Source organism: Gymnoscopelus braueri (assembly GCF_963280865.1).
Source record: "Gymnoscopelus braueri genome assembly, chromosome: 22".
Taxonomy (NCBI): Eukaryota; Metazoa; Chordata; class Actinopteri; order Myctophiformes; family Myctophidae; genus Gymnoscopelus; species Gymnoscopelus braueri.
The window spans coordinates 1,550,142-1,569,149 of NC_137624.1; the positions used below are offsets into that span (position 1 = coordinate 1,550,142).

The 19,008-nt window shown below is 42.1% G+C and overlaps 1 protein-coding gene across 2 annotated transcripts in view; it reads right to left on the reverse strand.

Annotated features, from left to right (window-relative positions):
* Positions 1-19,008, reverse strand: part of ap3b1a (adaptor related protein complex 3 subunit beta 1a) — a 141,895-nt gene that overhangs the window by 121,803 nt on the left and 1,084 nt on the right. The gene's annotated exons all lie outside the window — the stretch shown is intronic.

Genomic DNA, 19,008 nt, shown 5'->3' on the forward strand with positions numbered 1-19,008 from the left:
AAGACCTTAAAATTTACCCTGAGGTTAACGGGGAGCCAGTGCAGTGCAGACAGGACTGGAGTAACCACTGGAGTAACCACTAAGGTGGTGGCCATCTTGAAAAATGGCCACCATCTTGACATTTCAAGTAGCTGTGGGTGGCTTATTGTCAAGTGACCCACAGAGACTGCTCATGCCAATTTTCATGCTTGTATCACCAAATGAACCATTATATAACTTAAATGCTCCACTAAAGTGTTGGCCATCTTGAAAAATGGCCGCCATCTTGAAATTTCAAGTAGCTGTGGGTGGCCTATTGTCAAGTGACCCACAGAGACTGCTCATGCCAATTTTCATGCTTGTATCACCAAATAAACCATCATATCACTTAACTGCCCACTAAGGTATCGGCCATCTTGAAAAATGGCCGCCATCTTGGATTTTTGAGTGGCTCGATTAAAAAAGTCAAAGAGTTGACCTAAAGGAATGTTCATGCCAATTTTCACGCTTGTATCACAAAGTGAACGATTGTTCCTACTATCTGCTCTACTAATAACTATTGTAACAAAGCAGCAAAAAATAAATGACAAAAACGCCCAATATTCAGAAGCAGGAGCTACGGTTTGACAGTCAGTCAGTCTAGTACAGCAGTGGTTCTCAAAGTGGGGTCCCAGTGGGTCCCCAGAAAAGTGAGTTAACATAGCAAGAAAACCAGTTTAACAAAAATCTTGTATAGGAGGTCCCTGGCACAAAATATTTTCAGATGCGGCCAAATACATATCAATTTGGGCATCCTTGACATGTAGTAACAGTTACCCGGTGTCTTTAGCGTTAGCTTTGTTGTTAGTGTGCGGCGTCAGGGCCTGCTCCTCCTGACTGAGCTCGGTCTTCAGGTTCAGAGTCAGCTGGAGGTTCTCGGCAGACACCAGAGCCGTCTTCACCGCTCCTACCGCCTCCATACGCAGAGCTGTGAAGCCTACATCCATACTGACTGTCCTTTTAAATGCTTCAATCACTGTCCTTTTAAATGATTCAACCACTGTCCTTTTAAATGGTCCAACCACTGTCCTTTTAAATGGTCCAACCACTGTCCTTTTAAATGGTCCAACCACTGCCCTTTTAAAATGGTCCAACCACTGTCCATTTAAATGGTCCAACCACTGTCCATTTAAATGGTCTAACAACTGTCTTTTTCAGTGGTTCAACAACTGTCCTTTTAATGGTACAACTGTTCTTTAAAAAAGGTCCAACAACTGTCCTTTTAAAATGGTCCAACAACTGTCCTTTAAATGGTACAACTGTCCTTTTAAATGGTCCAACCACTGTCTTTTTCAAATGGTCCAACCACTGTCCTTTTAATTGGTCCAACCACTGTTTTTTTCAATGGTTCAACAACTGTCCTTTAAATGGTACAACTGTCCTTAAATGGTCCAACAACTGTCCTTTTAAATGGTCCAACAACTGTCCTTTTAAATGGTCCAACCACTGTCCTTTTAAATGGTCCAACAACTGTCCTTTTAAATGGTCCAACCACTGTCCTTTTAAATGGTCCAACCACTGTCCTTTTAAATGGTCCAACCACTGTCTTTTTAAATGGTCCAACCACTGTCTTTTTAAATGGTCCAACAACTGTCTTTTTAAATGGTCCAACAACTGTCCTTTTAAATGGTCCAACAACTGTCCTTTTAAATGGTCCAACAACTGTCCTTTTAAATGGTCCAACCACTGTCCTTTTAAATGGTCCAACCACTGTCCTTTTAAATGGTCCAACCACTGTCCTTTTAAATGGTCCAACAACTGTCCTTTTAAATGGTCCAACAACTGTCCTTTTAAATGGTCCAACCACTGTCCTTTTAAATGGTCCAACCACTGCCCTTTTAAATGGTCCAACAACTGTCCTTTTAAATGGTCCAACAACTGTCCTTTTAAATGGTCCAACCACTGTCCTTTTAACTGGTCCAACTGTCCTTTTAATTGGTCCAACCACTGTCCTTTTAAATGGTCCAACAACTGTCCTTTTAACTGGTCCAACAACTGTCCCTTTAATTGGTCCAACCACTATCCTTTTAAATGGTCCAAACTGGAAAACAGAGTCCACTGCAGACAACAGTACTGTCTTATTTACGGTAACTGAAGAGTGAAAACAGGGTCAATGGTAATTCCTTTTTTTCCTTAGGCTGTGTGCGCTCTTCTCTTCATCCTGTCTTCTTGTACCTCTCAGAGTCTTGTTTATTTTCTTTAAATCCAGTTTTTTTTTTTAAACTGACAATGCTAGAAATGGCAGAGAGAGAGAGGGGGGGAAGCACATGCTCCGCTTGCCTTTACTCGTGTCATTCACTAAGTCTCTTCCTCTTCTCCTCCCTGGGACGATAAAGAGTCACAAGATGCCCCTGTTTCACACGCTAATAAACGCACACAGTCATCCCTGTGCCTGTGGCTGCTTGACACAGCTCATTCTTATAAAGAACTCTCTACTTTCTGCTGATCCACTCACATTCTGCCATGATCCACGAGTGCTCAAACATTATCCACAAGTGTGTACGTTCGGCCGGTCGGTCAGCGGTTTTCCTAACATTCTTTCCAAAAAATCTAACTGTAACTGATGTGTGTGTTCGCAAAACTAACTAAAGCTAACTAACATCATAGAGAAAATGTCCTTAGTTTTAGGCAAAAATGGCTGATGTACAAGCTCACAACACGCCGCGACGCGTTGTGAGCTTGTAGATTGGCTATTTTTGCTAACGTTCTGACCTTGTTGAATGTAGCCCCTGACTAAAACATATTACAATTAAAAAGACACTAAAACTAATAAAAACTAAACTAAAATTAAAACCTTTAAAAAAATATATACTAGCAAACAGGCTTTGAAAACTAAACTGAAATTGAAAACAAAAAGTCAAAAGGATATGAAAATAAAAAACTAATGAGTTGGGAAAAACCCTGCACTGCTCTCATACAAGCTGCTGCTGGTTTAAAAACGGCCAGGGTTTGGCCTGTCGGTGTCTAGTGGTTTTGCTTTGTCTCTCTAGTCGAGGTCATTTCCCTCCAGGGGAAACAGGAGGCCTTATCTGTGGCTGCTAGGTAAACACAGAAACGTTTTCATCACCTTTCACTGCACAATACTCCTTCACTTCAGCCCAACACCACCATGAGCACATACTGCCCGTCTGATAAGACCTAGTTCCTGACTGGGCACTAGGGCTGGGCGATTAACCCTCAGGGCTCTATACCAGTGGTTTTCAAACCCTTTTCATGTAAAGGACCCCCAAATTGACAATTAGCCTGCGGACCCCCATTTGAAAATATATGCCAGGGACCCCCTTAAGAGAAGATATTTACAGCTCTAGCAGTGATTCTCCAACATTTTATTTTCAAGGACCCCCAGTTTGACATGCATTAGGCTACGGACCCCCAGTTAAAGGAGAATACCGGACAAACAAGTAAGACGCGCGAACGCTGGAGGCGAACGCAGATTGACTGTGGCTGCCATATTTCAACCACACTGTAGTAGTGCACTCTGCCGCACTCTGTCGGCTGTATACAGGCAGTGCAGCTGCTGGCATTTCAGCACGGAGTTTCGAGTGACATGGGGGCGCGAGCCAATGAGAGCGTGAACACACGCTGTATCCAGGCAGTGCAGCTGCTGGCATTTCAGCCAATGAGAGAATGAGAGCGTGAACACAGACGGAAGGAGACCATAAATATGGGACAGACAGACACACAACGCAAGCACGATGATATAGTAAGCTCCACTTGGTCGGAGGCGCCTCCTTCCGCGTTCGCAATTAAGTGTTGTCTTTGATGTCTCGTTACTCACCTACCGACGTGAAAAGTGGCGTTCTTTTTTTCCATAGATTCCCCACTTTTCACGTCGGTAGGTGAGTAACGAGACATCAAAGACAACACTTAATTTGTCCGGTATTCTCCTTTAATGGCATTTCTATCTCTGGGACCCTAATTTATATTGTAAAATCTATGTTAATTTAGTGTACAAATGGAACCAAATGGACCCGTTAGGGTCCATTTGGTACCCTAACGTGTATTTGTACACTCTCTGAGTTACAGACACATAAGACCCTTAAGGGTTCATTTGGTTCCTAAATATCTATCATTTAGCTGGGGACCCCCTGGAACCCCCCCTAAGCTGTTATATTCTATGTGGTTTGTTATAGATTGTTAGCACAGTCTGCACAGCATGTCAACCCTTCAGTGCACAAACTATTTTTATAAACCAAGGCAGATTGACTTGAAAACTAGTGCATTAATCCAAGACTGTTTACATTTAATAAGCAAGAAGCGGCACTTTCAACCTATAGAGAAAAAATAAAGGAACAGCAAAATGTGACAATGTGTAGGAGTGGGAAGAAAAACCTATACATATTCTGAAAGTAACAAATTCTAAATAAACAATGTGACAGATGTGTCTTTACCCATTTAGACCTGAGGCCGATTTTAAAAACACCTTCTAAATCCTGACCTAAGTTTCTGGAGAACTTGAAATATATTTATTAAAACATTTAAATCATATGTTGCTACTGTATATAGCAACAAGAACCCCAAAAGGGGTTCCCGGCTTGAAAGGTATAGTTACGTAATGGGGTTCCAGGTCTAAATGGGTTAAACAAAAATATGAATATAGCCTAAACCATGGGTCTTCTTCAACAGACTCAGGTTTACTTCAGGGGGAGGGGGGGGGGGAATAATAGCAGAAAATAGCAAATCTAGCTGGTACAGTAGATAAGCTATTTTCGGCGAAGAGGTTTGGTGCAGAGGGGATAAAAAGAGCCGACCAAGTACAGAGCCAAAGGTAAAGTTTACTAAGTATTGAGGGTTTAAGTGGTAAAATGTCTAAATACACATTAACACGAAACCAACACATTAATAGAAAAGATAATGTGTACTAACAAACATTAGTCAGCACTAATGTAGTGCTGCCAACAAGTCAATGAAGCCACCTATGAAATCTATTAAAAAATTTATGCATTATGTATTATGCAACACAATATTATAGTAGTGGGGGGTCCCTGCTTCATCTCTCTCTCAGCTAAGTGGTCCTTGGCCTGAAACACGTTGAAGACCCCTGGCCAAAACAAGTTAAATTAAGTTATCTTTTTTCCCAGGCTTTTCTTGCATTTATTGATAGCTACAGTGTAGGAAACAGGGAGAGAGTCAGGGAACGACCAGGTCCACCAGGCCCAGGAATTGAAACGGGGACTCGCTGCCAGGCATCAGAGCCCATGGTTATCAAAGTGGGGTCCAGGGACCTTGGGTACCAGGGGGTCCCCGACAAAATGAGCTAATCTAGCGTCAATCACAACCATATTTCATACTTTGGCTATTCAAAAATATCAGATCTACAAGCTTGTAGATCTGCTATGTTTGATACATTTTGAAAATGTGTGCAAATCTTTGAATATATATATATTCTTGTTTAACTCAAATCTTTGCTTCTGGAGGTCCCTGGCACAATCTATTTTTGAGATGGGGGTCTGCGGCTAAATACATATCAATTTGGGGGTCCTTGACATGAAAAAGTGAGAACCACTGCTCTAAAGTCTAAACGACCCCTGAAAGTTAATACATGATCATAAACTGATCACATGCCTGCTAAACTGACCATTCTTCTTCCTACAAATGTGGTGGAGTCAGAAGTGCAATATTTGCCTTTGAAATGTAGTGAAGTGAAAGTCTTAAGGGATAGTTCACAAAAAAAATATTTTTTTTCTATCTATTAGTCACCCAATGGAGAATTCATGGATTATTTTTTTTTGTCGCATTCCTAAGCCAATCATTTGATGACCAGCGGACCAGTAGGCAGCGGTTCCGGTAGGAGACACAAAGGAGTCTCTTTGTGCTGAACCTTTTTTCATGTCAAGGACCCCCAATTAATTATGTATTTGGCTGTGGACCCCCATCTGAAAATATTTTGTGCCAGGGACCCCCCATACAAGATTTGTGTTGTGTTTGTGTTGATAAAATAGTTTCAAGATTAAAAAAAACAAAAAAAAAAACAGATCTACAAGCTCCCATGCACTGCATCGCGACATGTTGTGAGTAGGGTTTAACATTTTCCGGGAAATAGCTAATTTAAATTCCCGGGAATTTTCAGACCTTTTCCCGGGCTTTCCTCTGCCGTATTGACAGCAGAGGAAACGGTGAAATCAGCGTGCGCAGGGCAGGCAGGGGGCACCACGGCCACTTGCGTTTTACTTTGTTCATTACTGCTACATTCAGTGCGTCCCATATTGGTTCACAACGGGACGATGGGACCCTGCCCTGGTCAGCAACGCGGCAAGTAACTTGGCTAATTATAATAGTAATTCCTCCGCGCTGTAGATAGGGCTTTCTACTAATTAGTATTCATTTCTAACAAGAAAAAAGAAACACCGGGATCCCGGGAACCGAAGTCAGTTCCCGGGACGGTAAATAACCTCGGGATTCCCGGGATTCCCGCATCCCGGGAATCCCGGTGTTAAACCCTAGTTGTGAGGATGTAGATTGGGTCAAAGTGGTTAAAATGATTTTGAAGCTATATTAACTCATTTGGCTGGGGACCCCATGGAACCCCCCAAGGACCCCTGGTCCTTTGAGAACCACTGGTTGAATCTACAGGAATGTGTTGTAAGTAAGACCTGGCATGGAGCGTTCAGGGAAGTGGGAAACATTCCTTCAGGAATGTGTTTTGCTCTCTGCTGTCACATGACAAGTATAATAGCATTTAAGAAGCACTGACTAAGCAACACACTGGCCTACATCTGACCAATACACGTGTAAAAAATCTAAAAATAAAATGTTCATATGTTCACATATACACACAAAACATTAGAATAGAGTACGATAACCACCTAAATGTCTCATTACATTTAACCCATTAAGACTGGGAACGCATCTGTGTCATTTTAAGATTGCTTCGCCAATTAAAAAAATAGCAGATCTACAAGCTCATAGCGCGGCCGCGCTATGAGCTTGTAGATCTGCTATTTTTTTTAAATCTTGAACATTTGTGCAAATATTTGAATACATTTTTTAAAGGGAACTTTAATTTGTAACTGAAATCTTAGCTTCATGGGGTTCCCTGGAACTAAATATTTTGAGATGATGGTCCACGGCCAAATACATATACTTTTGGGGGTCCTCGACATGAAAAGGTTTGAGCACCGCTGATATTATAGCAACATACGTTTTTGTTGTAGAATCCCCCAGAAGCAAAGATTTGAGTTACAAATGTTTGCTTAAAAAAAAAAAAAATGATATGACATATTTATTTATTCTTTTAAAGATTTGCACAAACTTTCACGATTTTTCAAAAATAGCAGATCTACAAGCTCGTAGCACGGCACTCGGTGCCGCGCTATGAGCTCGTAGATCTGCTTTTTTGAATAGCCAAAGAAATCTAAAATATGACAAATTATTTCCCGGTCTAAATGGGTTAAAGGGACTATAAGTGATGTTTGTTAAAATAAGAGATAAATAGCTCTATAATTGTGATAGTACTCCTTGCTATAGAGTGTTTGTTCAGTAAAATGAGTCTCCCTTGCAAAATACACAAAATACATTGTCAGGCCAGGATACCAATTCCATCCAATCAGGAGAGAGAACTCCTACAGGATACACCATTGAAATTGGAAGTGATGACGAACTAAATGAGCAGACAAAATACAAACTGGAACTGCTGCTAAATGAGCCTTGTGGGTTCCTCTCTCCTTATTGGATGACATTTGTAACCCACCTGAAAAATTATTTTCTGTGTATTAAAGGGCTGGAGAGACAGGGAGACTCCTGTTACTGAACAAACACTCTATAGTAGGGTTCCCCAATAGGCGGCCCGCAGGCCTTTTTGTATTTTTGTATTTTTTTGTATTAAAAAAATAAATAAAAATCTGTATTACTGTTCAAGCAGACTAAACACATCTGTAATTAAATTGTTGATTCTGGACTTATTTAGATTTTCAGTATGTACAACTGGCTGCTGTTAATCTGTATTAGTTTTCAAGCAGACTGTAACAACCAAATATTTTAAGTAAATGGTTGATTCTCAACTTGTTTTGTTTCCAGAGTGCATTTTTTCCTTGTGTGACCCTCAACACAGGATTTAAGAATGCCAGGCCTAAAATAAATAACAGTGTCAAATTAGCTCGATTAGGTACCCGAGACATAATTTGGCCCTTGGGGAAAGTAATTGGGGAACCCTGCTCTATAGCAATGATTACTAACACAAGCTTTAACTTTCAAACCAACAAATGTTTTGCTTAAACCAAACAATATTGCGATATAAATGCCAATTATGACATTTTCATGAGAGCACTGTTGCTGACTCTCAATGTCCCTCAATGTCCGTTCACTTATGAGGAACAAAATGTAACACGTCGTGCCGCTATGCCAATATCCACAAAAAGGCCCTACTATGTGATGCCAGCAGTGTTGCCAGATTTGCCAGAGAAACAAGCGGTCAGGTCTACAAAAACAAGCCAAAAAGAAGCGACTAGGCCACATGAGCACACACACTAACACATACGCACACACACACACACACACACGGCTATTTGAAAATAGACACTTTACAAGAGCTTGTAGATCTGCCATTTTCAAAACAATCTTGAAAGAAATGTGAAAAATATTACGTTTTTCAAACATTTCAAATACACAAATCTTGCATAGGGGTCCCTGTCACAAAACAATTTCAGATGGGGGTCCTTGAACATGAAAATGTTTGAGAACCACTGGTTTGAACAGCATTTAGGAAGCAAGCCCAAACAAGCAACTACACTTTATGAACAGGCCCCAAAAAAACACAACCACCTATATTTACAAGCAACTAAGCAGACTTGGCAACACTGGATGCCAGCCACAGGCCTGGTCATTGTGAGTTCTATTAGAGGGACACAACACTCACACAAGCATCATTCATGGAATGGTGTTTTCCTTCCAGTTAGTCCAGTTGGGCCTCAACGTTGTCGCTGTCCAGCAGAAACCTTGTATCTCCATATTTCAACTTTGTTTGTGTGTCACACAAAGGGTAGCAAAAATACCTTTCACTTTTACGTGAAAGCGGTTAAGTCTGTGTGTGTGTGTGCAATAAATATTAAATTGAACCAATGAATAGTATTAACAAGAGCTTGTGACTATATAATAACTACATTAGATCCATTGGAACACGGATTTTGGACATACAAGGTTTCCACCTGACAGTGACGATAATGTTGGTCATGTGAGACAACTTAGAACAGTGCTTCTCAAACTTTTTCATGTCAAGGACCCCCAAATGAATATGTAGGCTATCTGGCCACCGACGCCCATCTGAAAATGTTTTGTGCCAGGGACCCCCACAAGAGAAGATTTATGTAAAAAAATAGAACAGATAAATGGATAAAGTGGTTAAGATGATTGTGATGCTATGTTAACTACTTTTGCTGGGGACCCGCTGGAGCCCCCCCAAGGACCCCTGGTATAACTCTTAAGCTGTCGACGTTAACTTGTCACACGGCGAAAATAACAGATCTACAAGTGACGCTTTGTGACCTTGTACATCTGATATTTCCGCTATTTTTATTTTTTTATATATATTTTTTTTCATTTTAATTTTTCACTAAGTATACATACAACCCCCCCAGATCCCTCCCCCCTCTCCACATACAAACCCACATACATAAAGGACAGCACAGATAAAAATAATCAAAACATAATCAAAAATAAAAAAGGTACAAAAAAGAAAGAAAAGGAACATCAAGAAGAGACAAATCTGTTGTAAAAACATAAAGTAGCTTCGAGAAATAATAGATCTAGACCGAGATAGCTGTAGCTAACAACCTATTCCATCTCTGATACAGGTTGAGGTAGGGACAACGTTTCTATATAGTCCAAATAAGGTTGCCAAATCTTCAAAAAAGTGTCAAACCCATTTCTTAAACTATAAGTAATCTTCTCAAGAGGGACACAACTGTTCATTTCTGAGAACCATCTTGCAATGCCGAGAGGGGAGTCAGACTTCCATGTTCGCTATTTTGTTTTTAAACTTGGTCTATAATGATTACATGCCTAAGATAGGGACACCGGGGTTAGTGTGGTTACTAAGCAACATAACAATGTAATAAATGTAGAACGGTCACCTAGATCAGTGGTTCTAAAAGTAGGGTCCGGGGACCCCCAGGGGTCCTTGAGGGGGTTCCAGGTGGTTCCCAGCTAAATTAGTTAATATAGCATCAAAATCATTGTTACCAAATAGCAATTTAAACCATATATACATCAGCTATTTGAAAATAGCCGTTCTACAAGCTCACAACTTATATATAGATCTTACTTTCACTAATAGAGGTTATGCGCGTGACATCATTGTACCTGGAACGCCCACTGAGTGGCAAAAAACTACTTTCTGGCCTTGACAGCCCATACATCCCAGCCCATACAACATTAAAGTCCTATCTGATTGTATTAAACGACGTTAAACTGACCAGCATGGCAGCTGTACGGAAAGCTTGAATTATCCTCTCTCTTTCTATCTGCAAAGTTTTTGTTTCATAAAAATCCACTGTAGACATGTTAGGAGCTACTTTCTGTCAATACATTCTGTGCAGGTGATTATTTTTCGAAGAGTAAGTTTGGAAGCGCTCGTTTTCAATAACACAACGTGCTGCTGCCTCCTGCATTACGTGACATTTAGAAACAGGTGGTACACAGGACCGTTGCGTGATTTCCAACGAGCGCTTCCAAACTCCGATGCTCCATGATGCTCAATGTCTTGGCTCTCAGTCTAGATGAGGGGGGCGTGTCCCGGTGGAAAAGTGACACATGTGCATACTCTCTACTGTGTACACCACCATTGTAGAATGAAGTATAATACAGGGTTAAGTGGCTATTCAGATTAATAGATTTAGTCAATTATACATAATATTCATATATACATACACACACACACACACACACACACACATATATATATATATATATATATATATATATATATATATATATATATATATATATATATATATGAATGTTTTCATATAAATTCATTGATATACAAGAAAAAAATACAGGATTTGATATATGTTTGGGTTAATTGCCCAGTCTTAACACACAGACATCATTCAACTCAACTGTGGACAAAACTGTCATATAATGGCAATACCTGCAGATGAATGAAATACTGGTGGATGCCTGCCCTCTAGTGGTCAATGCTGTAGCCACTCCAAACATGGGACAGAACAAATGTGAGTCCAGGGAGAAAATATGTGTTTAAACAAAATGTAAAGCATTTCTTATAAACTGAACTGAAATTTTAAATAATAAGCAATATAGATCCTGAAATGTTTTGTTCTATCAAATGCAGCATTATTATTAGCTCCTACTTGTAGCAGCATTTCTTATGAACTGAATTATAAATAAAACGTTACAAAACAGTTCCCCAAAGGTTTTTTTTCCCCTGTAAAAAAATAAAATAATAATAGCCGTTTTTTTGGGGGGGGGGGGGGTCGATTTAGATTATTTTCGATATTGAAAAAAAATCATGAATATCGGCTATGATAATAGTCTGTTTCGATAATCGGTCGATCCCTAATTTAAACACATCTGAATGTAATAACGTAACGTTCATACTGGGTGTGTTTCATTGAGGTGACCCGAACCGTGAGGGTATGGTCACACATATATGGGTGGTATTTGTTTGCGTTTCCTTCACCATCACGCATGCATCTACATGCCCATGGATGTCACGTTTAAAGAGGTCCGTACGCACTTTAACCTTCATATGAAACACTCTAGCAATGATGTCTGGTCTCTCACAGAGCTTTTGTCCTTCATAAGAGATTCCGTGATGGACAGATTTTCACAGGACCCGTGCATCCCACCAGATCAGAACCCTCTGGTGTAGTGGAAAGGAAATGAACATAAATATCCTCGCGTGGCGAGGGCTTACCTCTCCATCCCTGCCACGTCTGTCCCATCATAACAGATTTTTTCCGCTGCAGGTGTTATGGTTAATAGACTCCGCACTTGTCTCCTCCCAGCACACGTCGACATGCTTTTTTTACTTAACAAAAACCTGGATATTGATGGTTGATGCGACTGCTTTTTGGCTCGCTTTATGTAGCTATATATAGCGAGGAACTAGTATTTGATTTGCCTGTCTAAAAAGGTAAGAAAGGCCAACTTTAATTTCTGTTACACAAGCCCACACCTGCCTATTGTATGAGGCTTGCAAACGCAGTTTGTTTTATAAAGGTGTTTATTTTCTTTATTTTTTCTTTATGTAAGGCCGACAAAAGCCATTTGGTTAAAATATTATAAATTGCATTTGCTTTTAATACGCTAAGGGTTGTTTCAAGTCAGTGCCACTCTTATTTTGGATTTCTCTGACCGAAAGTAAAACGCTTACGACAGACGCTCTTATTTTGAAGGCCGACCGTCCGGAAGTCAAGTGTTTACTCTCGTTTGACTTGACGGTTATTTTTAACGCTATGCTTGACGACGGACATTCTAAGTGAAAGACAAGTCGCGGAAAATCACTGAGTTCAATAAAACGAAAGTAAATTCGACGAATGGACATAAACAGTCAAGCTCTTCATACAGAAGGCTTTAGGCAGCTTGGCTACATTAAAAATCTTTTTTTCTATCGATTAATCACCCCATGGAGACTTGAATTCAAGGATATTCTTTTGTTTTTGTCGCATTCCTAAGCCAATAATTTGATGACCAGCGGACCGGTAGGCAGCGGTTCCGGTAGGAGACACAAAGGAGACTCTTTGTGTCTCCCACCGGAACTGCTGCCGGTCATCAAATTATTGGCTTAGGAATGCGACAAAAACTAAAAAATATCCTTGAATTCAAGTCTCCACAGGGTGTCTAATCGATAGGAAAAAAGTCATTTTGGGGGTGAACTATCCCTTTAGGGACATTTCAGACGACGCCTAGTAATTTATTTTTAAAGAAAGGCAAGTGCAGCTCCTCTAGCTCTATGAAGCAGCAGTAGGAGCAGTCTGACACACGCATGTATGCTCATCACACAAACACAAAAACACACACACAGTCACACACACACTCGTCCCGTGCCAGAGTTGAGCTGGCTTTCAACAAGTTGAAAACAGCGCGACATGTAGAGAAGTTTCGGAGCGTTTCAGTTTCAGTTCCCAACTTCCCGCACCCCTGTGTTAACAGACACATGAAAGAGAGGGAGAAACGGAGGGGTGGTTTATTTACTGGCTAAAATAAAAGGATGTTGCTCGCTTTAGCAGTGGACGAGCGGGGGGGATTTATATCGCCGATATTGTTGCCTTTTGCGAGACTGACATCGCGCACGCTCATACCGTGATAACAATACGATAACAATATATCGTGCAGCCCTAACTAGAAGGGCTTCAGTTTTTCAGCTGTTGAGTTGAAGAAAATTCAGTTTCATCCACTTTATGTCCGCCAAGGAGGTGGTGAGTGTGGATGAAGGTGATGGTGAAGGTGATGAGGATGGTGAAGGTGATGAGGATGACGAGGGGGTTGGGTCAGTCTTTATGTAAAGTTGTGTCCATCAGCACAACAATGGAAGGATATTCCATGTTTGCTGATGAAATGGCCAAGGGGGAGCATATATAGTGTGAACAGGGTGGGGGCCAAGCACGGATCCTTGGGGGGCGCTGAGGTGACATGCTGGGTCCGCCATTTAGCACCACCCAAGGCCTAGCAGCCACTTCTGCTAGCCTGGAGGTGTTCCTTATCCACCAGCCCTGGTAGAGGTATACCTCCCCTCCACCCCCCAGTCCAACACCCAACCACTGCACACCTCCCCTCCACCCCAACACCCAACCACTGCACACCTCCCCTCCACCCCAACAACACCCAAACGCTGTACACCCCCAACCACTGCACAGTGCACCACCTCCCCTCCACCCCCCAACCACTGCCCACCTCCCCTCCACCGCCAACCACGGCACACCCCCCCCTCCACCTCAACACCCAACCACCACACACCCCACCCACCCCAACAACACCCAACCACTGCACACCTCCCCTCCCCTCCACCACACACCTCCCCTCCACCCCAACAACTGCATACCTCCCCCTCCACCCCCAAGATACATATTCACAATATACCATATACAATGTCGATACAATATAATATAGAAAACCAAACAAATATACAGGCATCTACAAAAAGACTATATTCACTAAAACTGCATCACATCTCAGGAACCACAACTTAGTTCCCTATTTAGACGCAGCTTCTAGTGATGCTGAATCAGCTCTTTAAGGAGGACTTAAAAGTGACATACTTTAGGTAACCAGGTAGACCATTCCACAGTAGCACAGCAGAATATCTGAATGTATTTTTTTCCTATACATGTTTTGTACCTGCAAGGCACCAAGTCGACGGGGTTCCCTCTGCATACGTGTGTAATCCTACTATAACTTTAAGGAGCCTCTGTCTGTCATTCCGTCTGTCTGATCCACATTTTACACCTCAGTGGGTTGAGAAATTGATCTGAACCTAAGCTGTGCATTACCTTTTTTGTGCAAAACACCGGAGATTCTGAGTTTGGGCTCTGTTGTCAGGGTTACGGTCATGGTCTCTGTTGTCATGGTGACGTTCCCCCGCAAGCTATGGGATCTCTAGCCGCTGGCTACACTTAGCTTACACACACACACACACATACACACACACACACACACACCGCCACACAGAGAACGGCATAACAGACAGACGCTACAAACTTCAAATAGGACTTTTATTTAGGGCCCGAACCACACACACATTGTTTTATTCTTTTAATAATAATAATAATTTTTAGTCCTTGCCAACCTTTTTAGTCATCATGGAATCTCCCAAAAAAAGAAAAGAAAAGTAAAGTTCTGTTAATATAACATAATATAAAAACAATAGGCTACTGAATGAAAATGGAAATAACTTAACTTAATAACTTTTTGCTTCCCGTGTTTAAAGTTTTGCTTCCCGTGTTTTGGCTAAACGTGTCGGGCAGCGACGTGGCCACCATCATAACGGATCACAAACTAAACGTGCTGGCGAGATAATAAACAGAGACAATATCGGATATTGTAGGATCAAGCACAAAATTGAGTATTACCCACTGATGCTGGGCAAATGGCATAAAACCCATCAGTTAATATGATGCAAAAACTGGGATTCAGCTGGACGGAGTGGTGTGGAGGAAGAGCCTAACAGACAGTGTGGTATGTGGTGAAATTCTTAGTAATGAATGCATAAAACCATAGCATCTCAAGCGGCATTGTACAACCAAACATGAAGTGCTGATAGACAATTCACTTGATTTCTTAACGAGACAAACTGAATAAAGTCCGAAGTCAATTAAAACACGTGTCAGCCTCTGCATTGCAAAATCCGTTAGCTCTGTAATTAGTTGTGTGTGGGTGTGTGTGCGTTAGGGATGGCCAACCGGTAACCGTTACCCGTTAAGAAATTGGCAACCGGTTAACACTTACGGCTAATAGCAAAGCGTAAAAAAAATAAAGTCTAAGTCTAAGTCTACACCCGCAACCACACGTGACTTCTACTATACTAACACTAGTAAACACAAAATGAAGAGTACGAGGAGTGGAATGTGAAATCAGCCAAACTTTTGGAGTCTTGGGGACTCCACCGCATCGACGCTGCGACGCGTTGTGAGCTTGTAGATCGGCTATTTTCAGAGCGCAACACCCGAGCACAACCAAACATAAGTGTTTGCATGTGTTCACGACAACGCAGCCAATGTTGTGGCTGCTAATCCCCCCGAACAGGTGAACTGCGACTCAGTTCCGTGTTTTGCACATACACTGCAATTGGCAATCAGCGATGGATTTAGCCTGTTTTTGCATCGGGTTATCGCTGCAGCAGGTCGGCTAGTCAGGCACTAGCCTGCACTAACCACAGCACCCATGCATGCAAGGTACATTATTTTTTATGTGTAAATAGCACATTATATTATGCGGGGGGGGAAACGGTGTATATGTTACAGTATGATTGGAGAACCAGTACGATTGAAGAAAGCGCGCTCGTTTTTACCACCCACCCAGCACTAGAGGGAGCCACAAGCCAGGCTTGTGCACAAACATATATGGCCACACACACACACACACACAGTCACACACACACACACACACACACACACACACACACACACATGCTTTTTTTGGTTTATTGAAAGCAGGACTGTTTAGATACTTTTATTGTGTTCTGGCTTTTGTTTTACTTTCTCCCTAGCCTTGATCTCCAGGCTTTTATTGTTTAGTTTTGCTAAAAAATAAAAGCCTGGCCCAGCACGTCGGTGTACTCGGTATGAGGAAGTGTTTCACTTCCCAACCAACCAGAGTGCAGTGGGCGTCGCTCGTAATGTTGTGTTAACGGGGCGGGGGTTGACGGACAGATCGGTGAACCAATGGGGATCAGGCGCAATCTCTCGCCGGCTCTAACACCCGCCCCTCTATACACGAAATCAGGAGCGTTGGGGCAGTCTACTTTCTCCCTGACACACACACACACACACACACACACACACACACACACACACACACACACACACACACACACACACACACACACACACACACACACACACACACACACACACACACACACACACACACACACACACACACACACACACACACACACACACACAGTGATCCATGAAAAGAACTATTCTGTCCCTATCGGTTTACAACTCAAACGGCGCTGAGTCGACTAGTAGAGCATCGGCCGGTCAGCGCGGGCACTCGCGCCTGGAGGCGCGAGGGCGCGCTTCCTCGGCCTCAAGCTCCACTAAGTCGGCGCGCCTCCGTCATGGACAAGCGTGCGTGTGCGTGTGAACGCGTGTTCAGCGTTCCCCTCATAGATATTATGGTTCCCCTAGCGTAGCTTCCTGGTTGCTATGTGGGGGGGAACAACAAAAGACAGGTCCGCGTCGGCGCATCAAAGCCCCGCCTCTCCGCGCTCTCCTTCTCCTCCTCGGAGGAGGAGGAGAAGGAGAGAAGGAGAGGACGGGACGGTTTATTACGCGAGGAGGAGGAGGAGGCTCCTCTTCCTCGCGAGCCTCGCGTAATAAACCCCCGCCTCGCAGCGCCGCGTCCTCCTTCTCCTCCTCGCGAGCCTCGCTAATAAACCCTGTCTCGAAAAGCCCCGCCCCGAAGGAGCCCCGTGCCTAAAAACGAGCGCTCTGTCTTCAATCGTACTGGTTCTCCAAACGTACTGTGACATATATATTTTTTTGGGAACACATTTTCTTAACGGTTAATGATGAATTAATCGGTAAGCCAACCGGTTAAGAAAATGTCTCCATTTGGCCATCCCTAGTGTGCGTGCGTGCGTTAGAAGTAGGCTAGTACAGTTATCCCACTTGCTGTGTTTGAATGAAGTACAGTTGTTAATGTTATCTCCGTCTGTCTGTCTGTCTGTATCAGAATTACTTTTGAGTTAAAAGTGTCAGTTTTAATGCTACCATAATGTACATTACTGTGAAAAATACATTCTTATTAGGAATAAATTTGTCTCCTGTGTTAACTGTTTATATACAGTAACTGAATAGGACTACGCTACTGTATTAACAGTTATTATCAGTCTAAAGGGGTTGAGAACCACTGCATAAGACTGGTAGGAGTGTGTTTACTTTGATACAGATGTGTGATCACACATTCATTCAACCCCCATCTTCTCCCACGCATGCAGTGTGGTGGACAAAGTACTCTACCCCAGTACTTGAGTCAAAGTATAGATACTCCTGGTCAAATATTACTCAACTACAAGTGAAAGTTGCTCTGTACATTAGCTTTGCATTGTTATTGGAAATTCAGACTTTTTGCACACAACAATCAAAACATAAAAATCTATATTGAAAAGTTCAAAACGCGTCACATTGCGACATGTTGTGAGCTTGTAGATCTGCTATTTTCACTATACTTGAAATAGAGCTTAAGAAGTGGTTGATAATTTTTCCCTTCCTAAAAATGTTGTGGAGTCAAAAGTGTAGGGGCGTGAAAGTCATTAGAATCCTAAAATATGTACCTAAAAATGTTAAGTACAGTACTCAAGTAAATGTACTGTCCACCACTGCACACATCCCTATGCTTCAAATTCAATTCACATTTTCCATAACTTGTGTTGTTGTAATTTTTCCCAGGTAATAACTACACTAAACGTGCTTCATTGCATTTTCTTAAACAGACCCCATTTGGCCAAAAACTTAGATTGCATTGATCTCCACAGCTCAACTACAGTTAAAAACAAATAGCATGTGCCTGGCTAGTAGTGAGTGGTACATCAGCTACGAAAAGAGCAGACAATGTGTTGCATCGCAACGCTGGTATATATGTTATTTTCGGCGAGCAAAGGATAAATCAAGCTAAACTCTTGTCTACAGTAGTTGAAGCTTGCTGCTGGCCTCTCACTGATGCTAACCAGCTAATCTTAGCTAACTACATGAAGAAAAACCTGTGCAATACTTCCAAGCTAGTGTCAAATCTCTCAACCCATAGTCACTTCCAAGCTAATCTCACAGACCCTTACAGGTCTGTCACTCTGAGAGGTTTTTTAAATAAAGAAGTTTGAGAACCACTGACAGGAATTTTAAAAAATCCATTAATATTAGTTAAAGTGCAGCTCCAAGTAAAATTGCATGGAATCGGAATGGCATAGACTGGCATACTTGCCGATACCGATGCCAGCATTTTAGGCAGTATATCGGCAGCTTTTCCGACACTAGTATCAGTATCGGAACAACTCGACTCTCAACCCATAGTCACTTCAAATAAAAAAAAACCTGTGTGATACTTACTACTGTTAAATCACTCAACGGACAGCAGACATTGATGAGACAATAAGCTGAATATGATTGGCTAGCTTTCAAAGCCTTTTATTCAGTAAATGTAGTGGGGGTCCCTGCTTCATCTCTCTCTCAGCTAAGGGGTCTCTGCTTCATCTCTCTCTCAGCTAAGGGGTCTCTGCTTCATCTCTCTCAGCTAAGGGGTCTCTGCTTCATCTCTCTCAGCTAGGGGGTTCCAGCTTTGTCTCTCCCTCAGCTAAGGCGTCTTTGCTTC